Below are 12,274 nucleotides of genomic sequence, written 5' to 3'. Positions count from 1 at the left end.
GAATGTGAATGTGAATTTTTCCAATTTTCCATATTGGAAAAATGCTTAGGAAAGAAACAGTTCAGAAAATTTTTAGAATGTGTATTAAATTCTTATGAAATATTTGGTATATATGTGGAAGTAGGGGGGTTTCATATTTAAGGTATCGTAGTGTTATATATTATGGAAGCTGCTCCTTGATATTTTTAATTTCCAATTTTATAAAAATACTTCTGATAATTTTTATTGATTTTAGGAGTCATTCTGGGAGGAGTGTATGCACGTAATTCCTTGTTCCACTGGTTTTTGGTCTTTTTTTTTAAACTGAAGTCTTATTGATTATTATTCAGTATTTTATCAAATGCTGAAACCAAGAAGAGTTGAAGTTAGGTTTTTCTGTAGCTCGCTTATTTTGTTATCTTATTTGTCTTTATAATCTTTTTCCTTGCTTAGGGTAGATTTGTCTATGCACAGAAGTGTTCTTATATTGCAAAATTTCCATCTGAACTTCCACATCATCATCCTTTAGGCCACTCGCTAGCATACACAAGGGAAAGATTGAAGACCTGGGTAGATGTTGGTGAACAAAGCATGCCACATGGTGTTTGTCTTCTACATGATTAGTTGAAGCAATGCTAAATATTCAAGAAAAGCTTATTTGTTTTTTTAGGTTTTTTTAAACAGTAACCCCTTCCCTGCTCATTATTCAATTATAGTTATCTAAAAGTTATTAAGAAGTAATTCCATAAATTCACACTCTCATTGAAGAAGAAATGTTTTTATTTACTTCAGTGTTGGGTAAATGAAATTCAAATAATTGTATATTGGAACAGAATATGGATAAAAGACGTTATTCAGAAAACAGGGTCATCTGTTATTCAGATGACCCTGTTGCTTCAGTCCAAATTAATTTTGGGGTGTTGGCCCAAGACTGTAATGAGAACATCTATTAAATTGGAAGAAGTATTTATGGATGAGGTTCTAAAGTAAAAAAAAAAACCCACAAAAAACATGTGATTAATCCCATTACAAAGATGTGTTAAAATAAATGAAGAGAAACATAAGTGGCAGCTGAGTCTCTCTCAGAACATCTAGTTTCTTGGTTTGTTTCCTTTGTTTGTATAAGACTGGTGCTTACTTATAAGTCTTTAGGGGGAGTGTCTCTACTAAGAAAGTGTAGTACAAATCTGAAAATGTAAACAGATAAAATACTCTCACAATACTTCTGATGGTAATGAGTTCTTTTAAATTAAGTTAGACAACTACTGTGATGTGATCAGGGTCTTTAAAGATCCATGTTTCTAAAAAGATTTTGGTTTTATCTCCCAGCTAGGTATTGAAAGCTAGCTTTTCCTCATGTGATGAATGTTAAAAAGGACTTTTTGAAGTTTGTCATGCATGCAGCCAAAAAAATAAGGAACCTAAAGTTTTATACATTCAGTTTATTAGGTTCTTGTTGACATTGATTAATGGTAGGATCTAGTGGTCAGAGACATCTTGATCCCTTTTCCTTCAGCAAGAGTTTTGCTGAAGCGTGGTAATTTTTAACGAAGAAAAAAGGAATCTACTACGTGTACTGAACCATCCTATTTATAGTGTTTTGACAGCAGGGTCTTGTATGAAACTTCTTGGTTTTGCCAGCATTTCATGCACTGAGCTAATATAGCAGTGTGGTTGGATCTTTTGTTCATCCCTTCATCTGATCTGAAAATTGTGAACCTATACATATTCATTGTTCAGTGTTGATGACTCTGACGATGTCAGAAAGGAATAAAAACCCCAGGGGTTAAGTCATTCAGGTAATTAGAAAATCTTGAAAATGGTTTGGTTTGTTTTATACAGAAAACTTCACATCTAAATGTCCATCTGTGTCTGTGCTATCACTTTTCTGCATGCCTTGCAGAAACACAAGAAGTTTGTTCAGGTTTTTTTGGTTCTTTTTTTTTTTTTTTTTTTTGTGGAGGGGAGGGCTGGAAAATGCTTTTGATACTAATTACCTACACAGACATGCAAATAACAATGAGCATTGAACTGAATTCAGCTGCCAATAAAACTGATCTGAAACTTTTTAAAGAACTATCCCACTGACTGGCAAGTTAGTTTCATATTTGTTATCTGTGTAGATCCAAATTATAAGTGAGACCCTGTACTCTCAAAAAATATTATTTTTAGAATATCTTAAAATACATATCTTTCTTTCAAATTCCATGTTTTAAACACTTATTACTACCAAACAAGATTTCTTTCCCCACAACAAAATAGGATTCTAGCGTTTTTTTTGAACAAGTGATATGGTAACTCTTAGGATGTGGTTTTGTAGTGAGCAGAAACTTTCTATATCTCTCATCTATAAACTTTTAACCTGCGTCATACAATTCCTTTGAAATTTTTGACTTTTAGATGAATCACAGTTGTAAGTATCAGATCTTTCAGCATCTAAATAGTGTCCTTTAGATGATACTGGTAAATAAGAAGGAAGTGGGGTTTGGATTTGGTTCCAATTATGCAATTGTGCCTTTTCTTCTGTTGTGGCTTAAAAAAATCTCTTGGACGTTTTAATATCCTTCCTGTATTTAATTACGACCAGGCTCCAACAAATACTGTAATAAGTTGGTTTCATTTGGATTAAAAATCTGCAAGAAATATTTTACATATAACATTTCTGCAGTTTTGAATATATTTTCCCAGATTCCACAGAGAGAAAAATATGGTTAATATTGTTTGTATATTATGATTGTTCACCAAACACTTCTCTGCTTCTAATTGCTATGTTTTAGTTTGTATTTGCCATAGCAAATACCTTCTTAAAATGTTGAAGTGACTCTAGAAAAACCTAGAAAATTGGTATAAATTATTTTCTTTATTTCATTTTTGTTCTTAATTAAACTGCTAGTTTACTGAGGGAATGATGAGGGTTAGAAGCTATTAGTTTTTGTTTCTGCCTCACATTTTCCCATGATGATTCTGTTTAGGCCGTATCTATTTAAGGTACTTTCAGTGCTATCTATTCAGGGCTTTCATGGCATGTCTTTTAGCAATTATTGAGTGTAGGTGAAACTGGTAACAGTTGCATACTGTCTGTGGGACATACAAGGCATCATAGAATCCCTGAGAAGTAAATTGTGTGGAAATATCAGTCTTGGAACTTAAATACTGCTCAGGTGTCTTGACTGTATCTTGTTGCTTCTCTGCTTGCTGAGAGTCATGAGTTGAATGAATACCAAAATACCAAAAGAAAAATCATCTTTTTTAGAGGTTATTGCTTCTGGTGATTTTGGAGGCCAGCTATGAGGACTGTTACACAGTTGTCTTGTTTTTGGATATGGTTTGAATAAGTCCGTTTTTTACAAGCTTATAAAGCATCATCTTTGCAAAACATAGTATTCTTACTCTCCATCATAATAAAAAATTGAGCATGTGCTGTATGGAGATGTCTTTTTTTTTCACTGTATAGCTCTCATATGGAAAAATAACAAAATCTGAATTAATGTGAACATTTCTTTAAATGTATACTGCACTTTAAACACTTCTTGGCTTGTATTTTTGACAATTTCCATTGAGGACAGCTGTATAACTAAGAACAGAATTTATCCCTCTGGGTTTTGAGCAGCCAGAATTTGATTGAATAGACCAGAATACCATACACACATGACAGTAACTCAATTTAATATTGGCCTCTGTGGAATTTGTGTTTTGATTTCTAATGATTAGTTATGCAGTCATTGGTAGAACATTCTCCAACTGGATCTTGGTTTTATTTAGAGGCTTTCTTTACTCTGTAAACAGAATACATATTCCAATTGCTAGGGAATTTCTTCTTTAAATGCTGCCTAACTGTAAATTCTCTTTCTTTTTGTCTTGCTACCATTGTTCCTGTGCCAAAGAAGCCAAGCCCGACTGAGTTGCAGTTTCATTTTCCTATGTTGATCTGCCTTTGTCATTAATCAGAGAAAGACTAGAAAGGAGATAGAAAAATATGCCCCTTTTTTACTTAAAAAAATGGATGCCTGGGATGGGTAGGGGAGAGAGTTTGAAGACAAAGGAAGACATTTCTTTTAATGAGTTTTTACTTTAGATGACCTTTAAATAAGGGTGTAATCTTGGAAATGGAATCAAGATGTTTATTACCAGCAGATCAGATTTCAGAATCATGCTGAATATTAGGAGAAGGATAACCTGGGTGAATGAAAACAAAGGAGAATGATTTAAACAACTAGTACCAGAATAAACACATTTAGTGTACCCCAAAATCTCACCTGCCTCTCTAAACTCATAGAAGTTTCAGAAGTTATTCTATAAGTTCGTCAAACTAGGATAGAGGCTTTCAACACATTGTGCTCCATTTTAAAATGTAAATAACAAGTAAAAGGGTTGTAACTTGATGGAAGAGGTTTTAGCTTTATGTCATGGAAAATTTTAAGTTAAGACAGCTGATTTTTATGTGCTGCTGAACCTCTGGAAATCTAATAAACCTTAACAAGTGTGGCATTTTTGGGTATGTTGATAAACTCTAGCTAAGGTTTCAACACTGCTTAGTTTGATTACTTCAGGAAACTCTCATTAAAATTTCTCTGTAGATTATGATTTACTTTTCTAAAAAAGGGTAAAGGATGATGCTGAAACACATTTGAAATAATTACTTCCTTTGGTCTGATGAGGTCCTGCTGTCAGAATTTCTCTTTGTATTCAGCACAGTATTGTTTCTCTATTCAGCATTGGTTTTGGCTAATCAGTTAGATTGCACACTCTTTAGAGAAGTGTCATGTGGTTAGGCCAAAAGTCACAACTTATTACTTACTATGTTATAGTGAAAGCTATAAAAAGTGTGTTCAGACTCTAGTATGGGACTTCTAAAACCCTTCTAAAACAGGTATCCATTCAACTGTCCAAAAGTCATAGAATCAACAAGGTTGAAAGAGACCCTTAAGATCATTGTTGTTAAGATCAAGTTGTCAACCCAGAACTACCATTATAATCCCTAAACCACTCAATCACATCATCCAGATTCAGCCACCTCTTAGACATCTCAAGGGATGGTGACTCCACTCTGGGCAACCTATTCCAGTGCCCGACTATGCTAACAGTGAATTTTTTTTTTTTTCCTGGTATCTGAATCTCCCTTGTCTCATCTTAAGGCCACATCCTCTGGTCCTCTCTCTGCAGACACAGGAGAAGAGACCAGTCCCCACCTCACTACAACCCCCGTACAGGTGGCTGTAGAGAGCAATAAGGTCCCTCCTGAGCCACTCTCTTGAGAATAAAGAACTCCGGCTCCCACAGCCATTCCCCATAAGAAATGTTTTCCAAACCTTTCACAAGCCTTGTTACCCTTCTTTGGCCATGCTCCAGCACCTCAGTGTCCTTTCTAAAGTGAGAGGCCCAGAACTGAACACAGTACTCGAATTGTGACCTCACCAGTGCTGAGCACAGGAGGGTGATCTCTGCCCTGGTCCTGCTGGCCACACTGTTCTTCATACAGGCCAGGATACCACTGATCTCCTTGACCACCTGGGCACACTGCTGGCTCACTGAGCACCTCCAGGCTCCTTTCTGCTGAACAGCTCTTGAGCCACTCCTCCCCAAGCTTGTAGGGCTGCATGGTCTTGCTGGGACCTGAATGCAGGACTCAGCACTTCCCTTTTGTCCTCATCTTGTTGTCCTCAGCCCACTGATCAAGCTTGTCCAGGTTTCCCTGCAAAGCCTTCCAGCCTTCCCTACTCTTGAGCAGATAAACACTCCCACCCAGCTTAGTGTTTTCTGTAAATTTACTGAGGGTGCCCTGAATCCCCAGGTCCAGATCATCAAAAAAGATGTTAAACAGGGACCAGCCCCAAAACTGAGCCCTGGGGAATGCCACTAGTGACCCATCACTAGGTGGATTTAGTTCCATTCACCTCAACTCTCCAGGCCTGGCCATCCAGCCCGGTTTTTATTAACTGAGGTGTTCACCTGTCTAGAAGGATGCTGTGTGAGACTGTCAAATGCTTTATTGAAGTCTAGATAGAGTACATCCACTGCCTTTTCCTTATCTACTCAGTAGGTCACTTGGTCATAGAATAAGAGCAGGTTTGTCAGGCAGAACCTGCCTTTCATAAATGCATGCTGGCTGGGTCTGATCCCCTGATTGTCCTGCATGTGCCATATAATGGCACTCAGGATGATCTCTTCCTTAACCTTGGTGGGAAGGGAGGCTGACAGAGCTGTAGTTCCCTGAATCATCCTTCAGCTGCATCCTTTACATTTACTAATTTCCAGTCAGCTGGAACTTCTTCACTTAACAAGGATTGATTGTAGAGGATTGAGAGTGGTTTAACAAGTTCTTTTCCTTCCCTCACTACACTGGGGTGGATTGATGTGACCATAAATGTGAGTGCTTAGTCAGAGTTCAGTTATTTGTAAAAATTCCTTGCCTTGCTTTGAATGAATTTGGTAGTTCTAGATTTCTCTAATAAATATATTTGAAGTTATTTTTGTAGATTGAATTAAGAATAAATTCCTTTGTCAGAGTATAATTTACAATGTTGCCACTACTTAAAAAGCTCTATGTAGAAGTGCCATATTTTGACTCCAGACTCATTGGTAATACTGAAGTCAAATAGAACTTTGGACCACATTTCTCTGACTTGAATGCTGCGTAACAGCTTAGTAAATGAACTACATCTACAATGTAAACAGCATTAAAATACTCAAAAGAGCGTTATGAGCATTGCTTAATGCTGCAGAGGCACAGAAATGATAATCTTGTAAAATGTCCTATTTCAAACATTTCATTTAATTGCATGGATTTGTTTCTTGTGACATCCCTGTAGTGCATTAGCACCATTAGCACCATTAAGTACTTAATGGACAGTGAATGGAGATTTTCAGTGTTAGAACTAAATCCATTGTACTGTAATGAATGGGAGATTTCACTGTGATAATAGGCAGACAACATTTGCACATTTCTCACACAACCAAATAGACATGACTTGTTTCTTTATGTGCCTCCCTTGTATCAAATGAAAAGTCTAAAAATCTACCTGTTTGCACTGCTGCAGCTGTTGAAATTACTATTATATTTTATTTTTGTATTTGTTCACTACAGATAAGATGAAAATGACAATGTCAGTAGACAAACACACCTAAGATTGTTTTTTTCCGTGCAAGTATTAATGCGGATAAATGTGGAGAACAAAAAGATGAGTGGTGTAAATTGTTAGATGTATGCATATTTTCATTGTAAATGGCACTGTTCCTATCATAAGATCAAAAGTGAAAAGTGCCTTAATACAGCATATTTTGGATGTTGACAGATTTCCATGGATAAGCATCCTTATTACTGATTAAATAAAAAAAATAGTATCCTTCACATTGATCTTCATATGCACTTCACAAAGTGTATATAAGATCCAGTATGGAGCCTCTGGATACTACACAGTTGCAAACAAGAATAAAAATTGCTATAGTTATTCTGATGCCTGTCTTCACAGGTAATTAAATTTTATATGAGCAAAATCTGTTTGTCTTTATCATATTTTTATGCTTTCTTGTTTCCATTCTCAGTCGTCAAATATAGCTATTATTTTTAGAATAGAAAAGGATCATTTAGGTTGGAAAAGAACTTTAAGATCCTCAAGTAATTCAGTATTGCCAAGTTCACCACTAAAGCGTGTCCCTAAGTGCCACATCTTTTAAATACCTCCAGATACAGCAACTCCCCCACTTCCCTGGGCAGCTTGTTCCTATGGCTGACAATCTTTTCTCTAAAAATTTTTTTCCTATTATCTAATCTAAAACTTCTTGGTTTAGAGGCCTTTTCCTCTTGTCCTATCACTTGTTGCCTGGGAGAAGAGACTGGCTCCCCCATCTCACTACAGCCCCCTTTCCAGAAGTTGTAGAGAGCAATAAGGGTCATCTCTGAGCCTCCTTTTCTCCAGTCTGAGCAATTCAAGCTCCCACACCTGCTTCTTAAAAGACTTGTGCTTCAGATCCTTCACCAGCTTCACTGCCCTTCTCTGGACATGCTTCAGCACCTGAATAGCTTTCTGGTAGTGAGGGGCACAAAACTGAACACAGGATTTGAGGCTGCACCAGTTCTGATTATAGAGCACTGCCCTGGTCCTGATGGCCACACCGTTCCTGATACAGGCCAGGATGCCATCGTCCTTCTTGGCTACCTGGGCACACACTGGCTCAGGCTCAACTGCTGTCAACCAGCACCCCCAGGGCCTTTTCTGCTGGCCAGCTTTCCAGCAGCTTGTAGCACTGCCTGGGGTTGTTGTGATCTTGCTGTGCAGGATCCAGGACTTCTTGTTGACATCATACCAGTGACTTTGGCCCATTGATCTAACCTGTCCAGGTCCTTCTGCAGAGCCTTCTTACTCTCCAGAAGATCAACACGGCTGCCCAGATTGTTGTTGTCTGCAAACTGACTGAGGGTGCATTCGGTCCCCTTGTCCAGTGTGTTATTAAAGATGTTAGATGGAATTGGACCAAATACTGAGCCCTTCAGAGCTGGTGACCAGCTGGATGTAGCACCATTCACCATCACTCTCTAGGCCCAGCCATCCAGCAAGTTTTTTTATCCAGTGAAGATTGCACCCATCCAAACCATGAGCAGAAGAAGACTGTGAGAAAATATCAAAGGCTTTACTAAAGTCCAAATAGAGTCTGTGGCTGACAACAGTCACAGGTTTTCCCTCATCCACTTAGTGAGTTACCTTGCCATAGCAGATCAGGTTGGTCAAGTAGGACCTGCCTTTCTTAAACCTATACTGGCTGGCCTGGTCCCCTGGTTATTGGGCACATGCAGTATGATGATCCTGTGCTGAACCTTTGTTCCTTCCTGTAGAATATGCAGCCTCCCTCGATTCCTTTGTCCTACAGGACTTCTTCCCAAGGGACTCTCAACAAATCTCCTAAACAGGCCAGAGTTTTTCTCTGTAGTTCCAAGGTAACTGTCCTCTCCTTCCTTCTGCAAGAATTAAAAAATATATCATTTCATGGTTGCTATGCTCAAGACAGCCTTTTACTCCCACCCAGAATTTCCTCTCTGTTCACAAACAACAGGTCCAGAGGGCTCTTTTCCTATCTGGCTCTCACAAGTGCATCAGGAAGTTATCTTCCACACGCTCAAGACTCCTAGATTATTGCCTCTTTGTTGTGTTGTATTTTCAAGACATCTAGTATGTTGAAGTCCCTCATGAGAACAAGAGTAGCAGTTGTGAGACTTGTACTAGTTGCTCATAGAGTATTCTGTCTTCCTCTTCTCCTGGTTGGGCAGTCTGTAAGACTGCCACCAGGATGTCTGCCCTGTTAGCCTTCTTGATTCTTACCCATGAATACTCAAGCCTGAACTCACTATCATTTAGCTCTAGAAAATCAAGAGACAAAATGTGTTGTAGTGTTAGAGAAACCTGAATACAATGTAACAGAATAAACTTTTTTGTCAGTTGAATTTTGCCTGGACTTGGTAAAACTGGGTGAAATACAGAACACAATGCATTTAATATTTCAATGCATATATAGTCTTTCTTCAGAGAGAATAAAGTCTTAAGAAAATTGTAGAAATTTACAGCTAAAGTTGTCTGATATGTCTGTTATCAACATCTGATTTCATTTGTTAGAACACTGCCAAAATTTTAACTGTTTTGGCTGATTTTTCCATGTCATGGAAAAGAAAAGGGATTTGTTTTTGAAGTTACTTTAAAAATGATTCATCTGTTTCCAGGATCATGTTATAGGAAAATCCACTGATAGGCTTTTTTGGTTTTTTCTTTTTTTCTTTGTGAGAAACCCACTGCCTTCAGTTTTTGGATTTTGCACTGAGTATACAGACTAACTTTGGAGTTCTTGGATTTTTTAGGCTTAATATTCTCCTTGATAGTTTGTTTTGTTTTGTTTTGTTGGGCTTTTTTTTTTTTTTTTTTTTTTTTTTTTTTTTTTTTGTTTGGTTGTTTTGTTTTTTTTTTAAGTAACAGGTTCTTTAGTGATATTCCTTTGTAATTATGAAGCTGAAGTAGTATCTTTCTTTAAGCTTTCAGAAAAAAAAAAAAGTAGTATTTTATCATAATCAAGAAAATGAAATTTATTCTTCCTTTTAGAATGTGTCTTTCTTCAACTGGAGCTCATTTAAAATAAATAATATTTTTTTTTCTTTTTCTCTCTAATGCCAGTGCTGTATAATAGCTTCTATAGTCAGGATTTTTATTTTTGATCCTCCACCTAAAATTCATCTGAGTGTGTAGAAGTTTATTTTGTTTGTTGTTTGGTTGCCTGTTTAATTGGAGACTGAGGAAAGATAGGAGTCCATTTAACATGTACTTACTCTTGAAACATACTTTTGTAATTACAAGTCCTACATCTGTTAGTTGCATCAATCTTTGCTATTGTTAATGCTAATTGAATCTTAATCAGGAGCTGATCTCCATGCTATGGGAAGAATCCATTCTGGTCTTTTATGAGCTCTAAATAGCTCATTAAAAATAATTTTTAGATCAGTTCTTTTGTTGTTTCATTTCACTGAACGTACCAGTTCTCTGCAATGCAAATGCATTGTGTTTTTGAAGATGTTTCTGTTTCTCTATCTATGTAATCTAAACTTATTTTTGATAAAGTAAAAGATGTTATCAGACATAATTTTCAGGCAAAAAAAGTATTTATACAACTGTATACCTTAAAGTCTGTTTGCTCTTTTTATCTATCTTAACCTTTGAGAATTTGTATTCTAGATAAGGTATTCAAATACATTTCCTCTTATTTTCTTGTTGAGTGGTTTGGGGTTTTTATTGTTTCTTGTTTAATTAACATCTACTAGGACATCTTTTGTGTGACTGTCATTGGCTGTGTGCTATTGGTCAGGTGGCCAACTTGAATCAGCAAATCCCCCATGCTGCATGTGACTGCTAGCATGGATTTGTATACCTGCCTAAGTGTCTGGTTGGAAGGTACCAAGAACAGGACACTATAGGAGATCTGTTTTAAAATTCTAATTATTTGTCATTAAAGATCTGATTTTATCTTAACAAGACTATAGCTGTGGCCAGAATTATGCCATTTATGGATACTTCAGTGCCAGGAGTTTTCTTTTGTGAAGGGTGAATTAATGATAATTTCCTGGAGTTTTTCATTAAGAGAAATCAGTGTCACTGAGTAGAAAACACTTTTTACTGGAGCACAGTGTTCATTACATGACCACAGATGTTTTTCAAAAATTCTCCTTAATAGTATTAAGCCTTGGCTTACATTATAGTAGTTTTGCTTTTTTAATTTAACTTTTGCAGGCCAGACCTCCTGTTTTGATGCAGGAACACCATGGTTGAAGCAGTAAAATTTTGCTTCTTTGTGGGCAGTGGCTTTGCTGTATACTTGCAGGTGGGAATGTCTGCCCTGCCTATAGGTGTATGCCACTCTTGAACTGATTTTTAGCTTCTGCAAATCTCTCAACTTCAGGTTAGATGGGTGGCTCTTACAAGCTTGAATGTAAGGTGATGTTTGTTGATAGCACCTGGGAATGCTGTGGTTTCCTGCTGGACCCCTGCACGATGGACTGCCTTGAATTGTGGCAGCTCTCTTGCCTCTGCACAAGGCTGTGGTTTCTGCTGCCCAGTTAATTCTTGCAAGAGTTTGAAACAAAATTCCCTGTGTAAAAACTGATAGAACACCACTGTTTATTGTGGTATAGTGCCACATCCTGAAACAGTTGGGTCGATGCTTAGGAATTGCGTAATTAGCTGATAGAGTGGGGGTTGCCTGGTAGAGATAGAGGTTTTGGGTTTTGATGTGGGGTTTTTGTGTTTTTGTATAATGCAAAAATGACTCAAGGAGCAAGAGTTGAGAGTCATTTGATGCACATATACATGGAAGCAGCTTCTTAAGGGCAATAGGGAATAACTGCAAAGCAAAATTAGTCAAACTTAAATGTTACCAGTGTCAAAATACTTATTAGGGAAAACTTAAACCAGTAAAATAAGTCATTAGGTAAATACTAGCATAGGATCAGTGATTTTAAGAGACCTTTTATAGTGTGCACCAAATGCGGATTGTGGTCCTATGTTCACATTTTTCTCGTGTAAATATTTTTTTAATATGTCACCAGAAGTATGGAAAATGTGTAAATGGAAGGTTATTGGCCTCTGCGCAACAGAAGGCCGTGGAATTTTCTGGAATGATTTTTTTTTTACAAAGCTGTAAATTGATATTTGTGTTGCTACTTCTGTAATATAGCATAAAATAAGTTACCTATGCCACTGTAAAAATGCCTGAGTCTCAAAGCTAATAAGTCTACATGCTTACTTTAAGAAAAAGCAAACAAAGA

At 37.0% G+C, this 12,274-nt stretch overlaps 1 protein-coding gene and 1 long non-coding RNA gene across 7 annotated transcripts in view; one reads left to right on the top strand and one right to left on the bottom strand.

Moving 5' to 3' along the window:
* The window catches only part of SUGCT (succinyl-CoA:glutarate-CoA transferase), a 314,975-nt gene that overhangs the window by 46,112 nt on the left and 256,589 nt on the right, over positions 1-12,274 (top strand). The window lies entirely within an intron of this gene.
* On the bottom strand, positions 4,029-5,350 carry LOC135288076 (uncharacterized). The gene is made up of 2 exons (XR_010351402.1): positions 5,289-5,350; positions 4,029-4,155 (listed from the first exon to the last, which is right to left on the bottom strand). It is a non-coding gene; the product is annotated as an uncharacterized LOC135288076 (long non-coding RNA).

The sequence above is a fragment of the Passer domesticus genome, chromosome 1 (assembly GCF_036417665.1).
Source record: "Passer domesticus isolate bPasDom1 chromosome 1, bPasDom1.hap1, whole genome shotgun sequence".
Classification (NCBI taxonomy): Eukaryota; Metazoa; Chordata; class Aves; order Passeriformes; family Passeridae; genus Passer; species Passer domesticus.
Note: the sequence above shows the minus strand (reverse complement) of the source record. Positions and strands in the feature narration are given on the sequence as shown.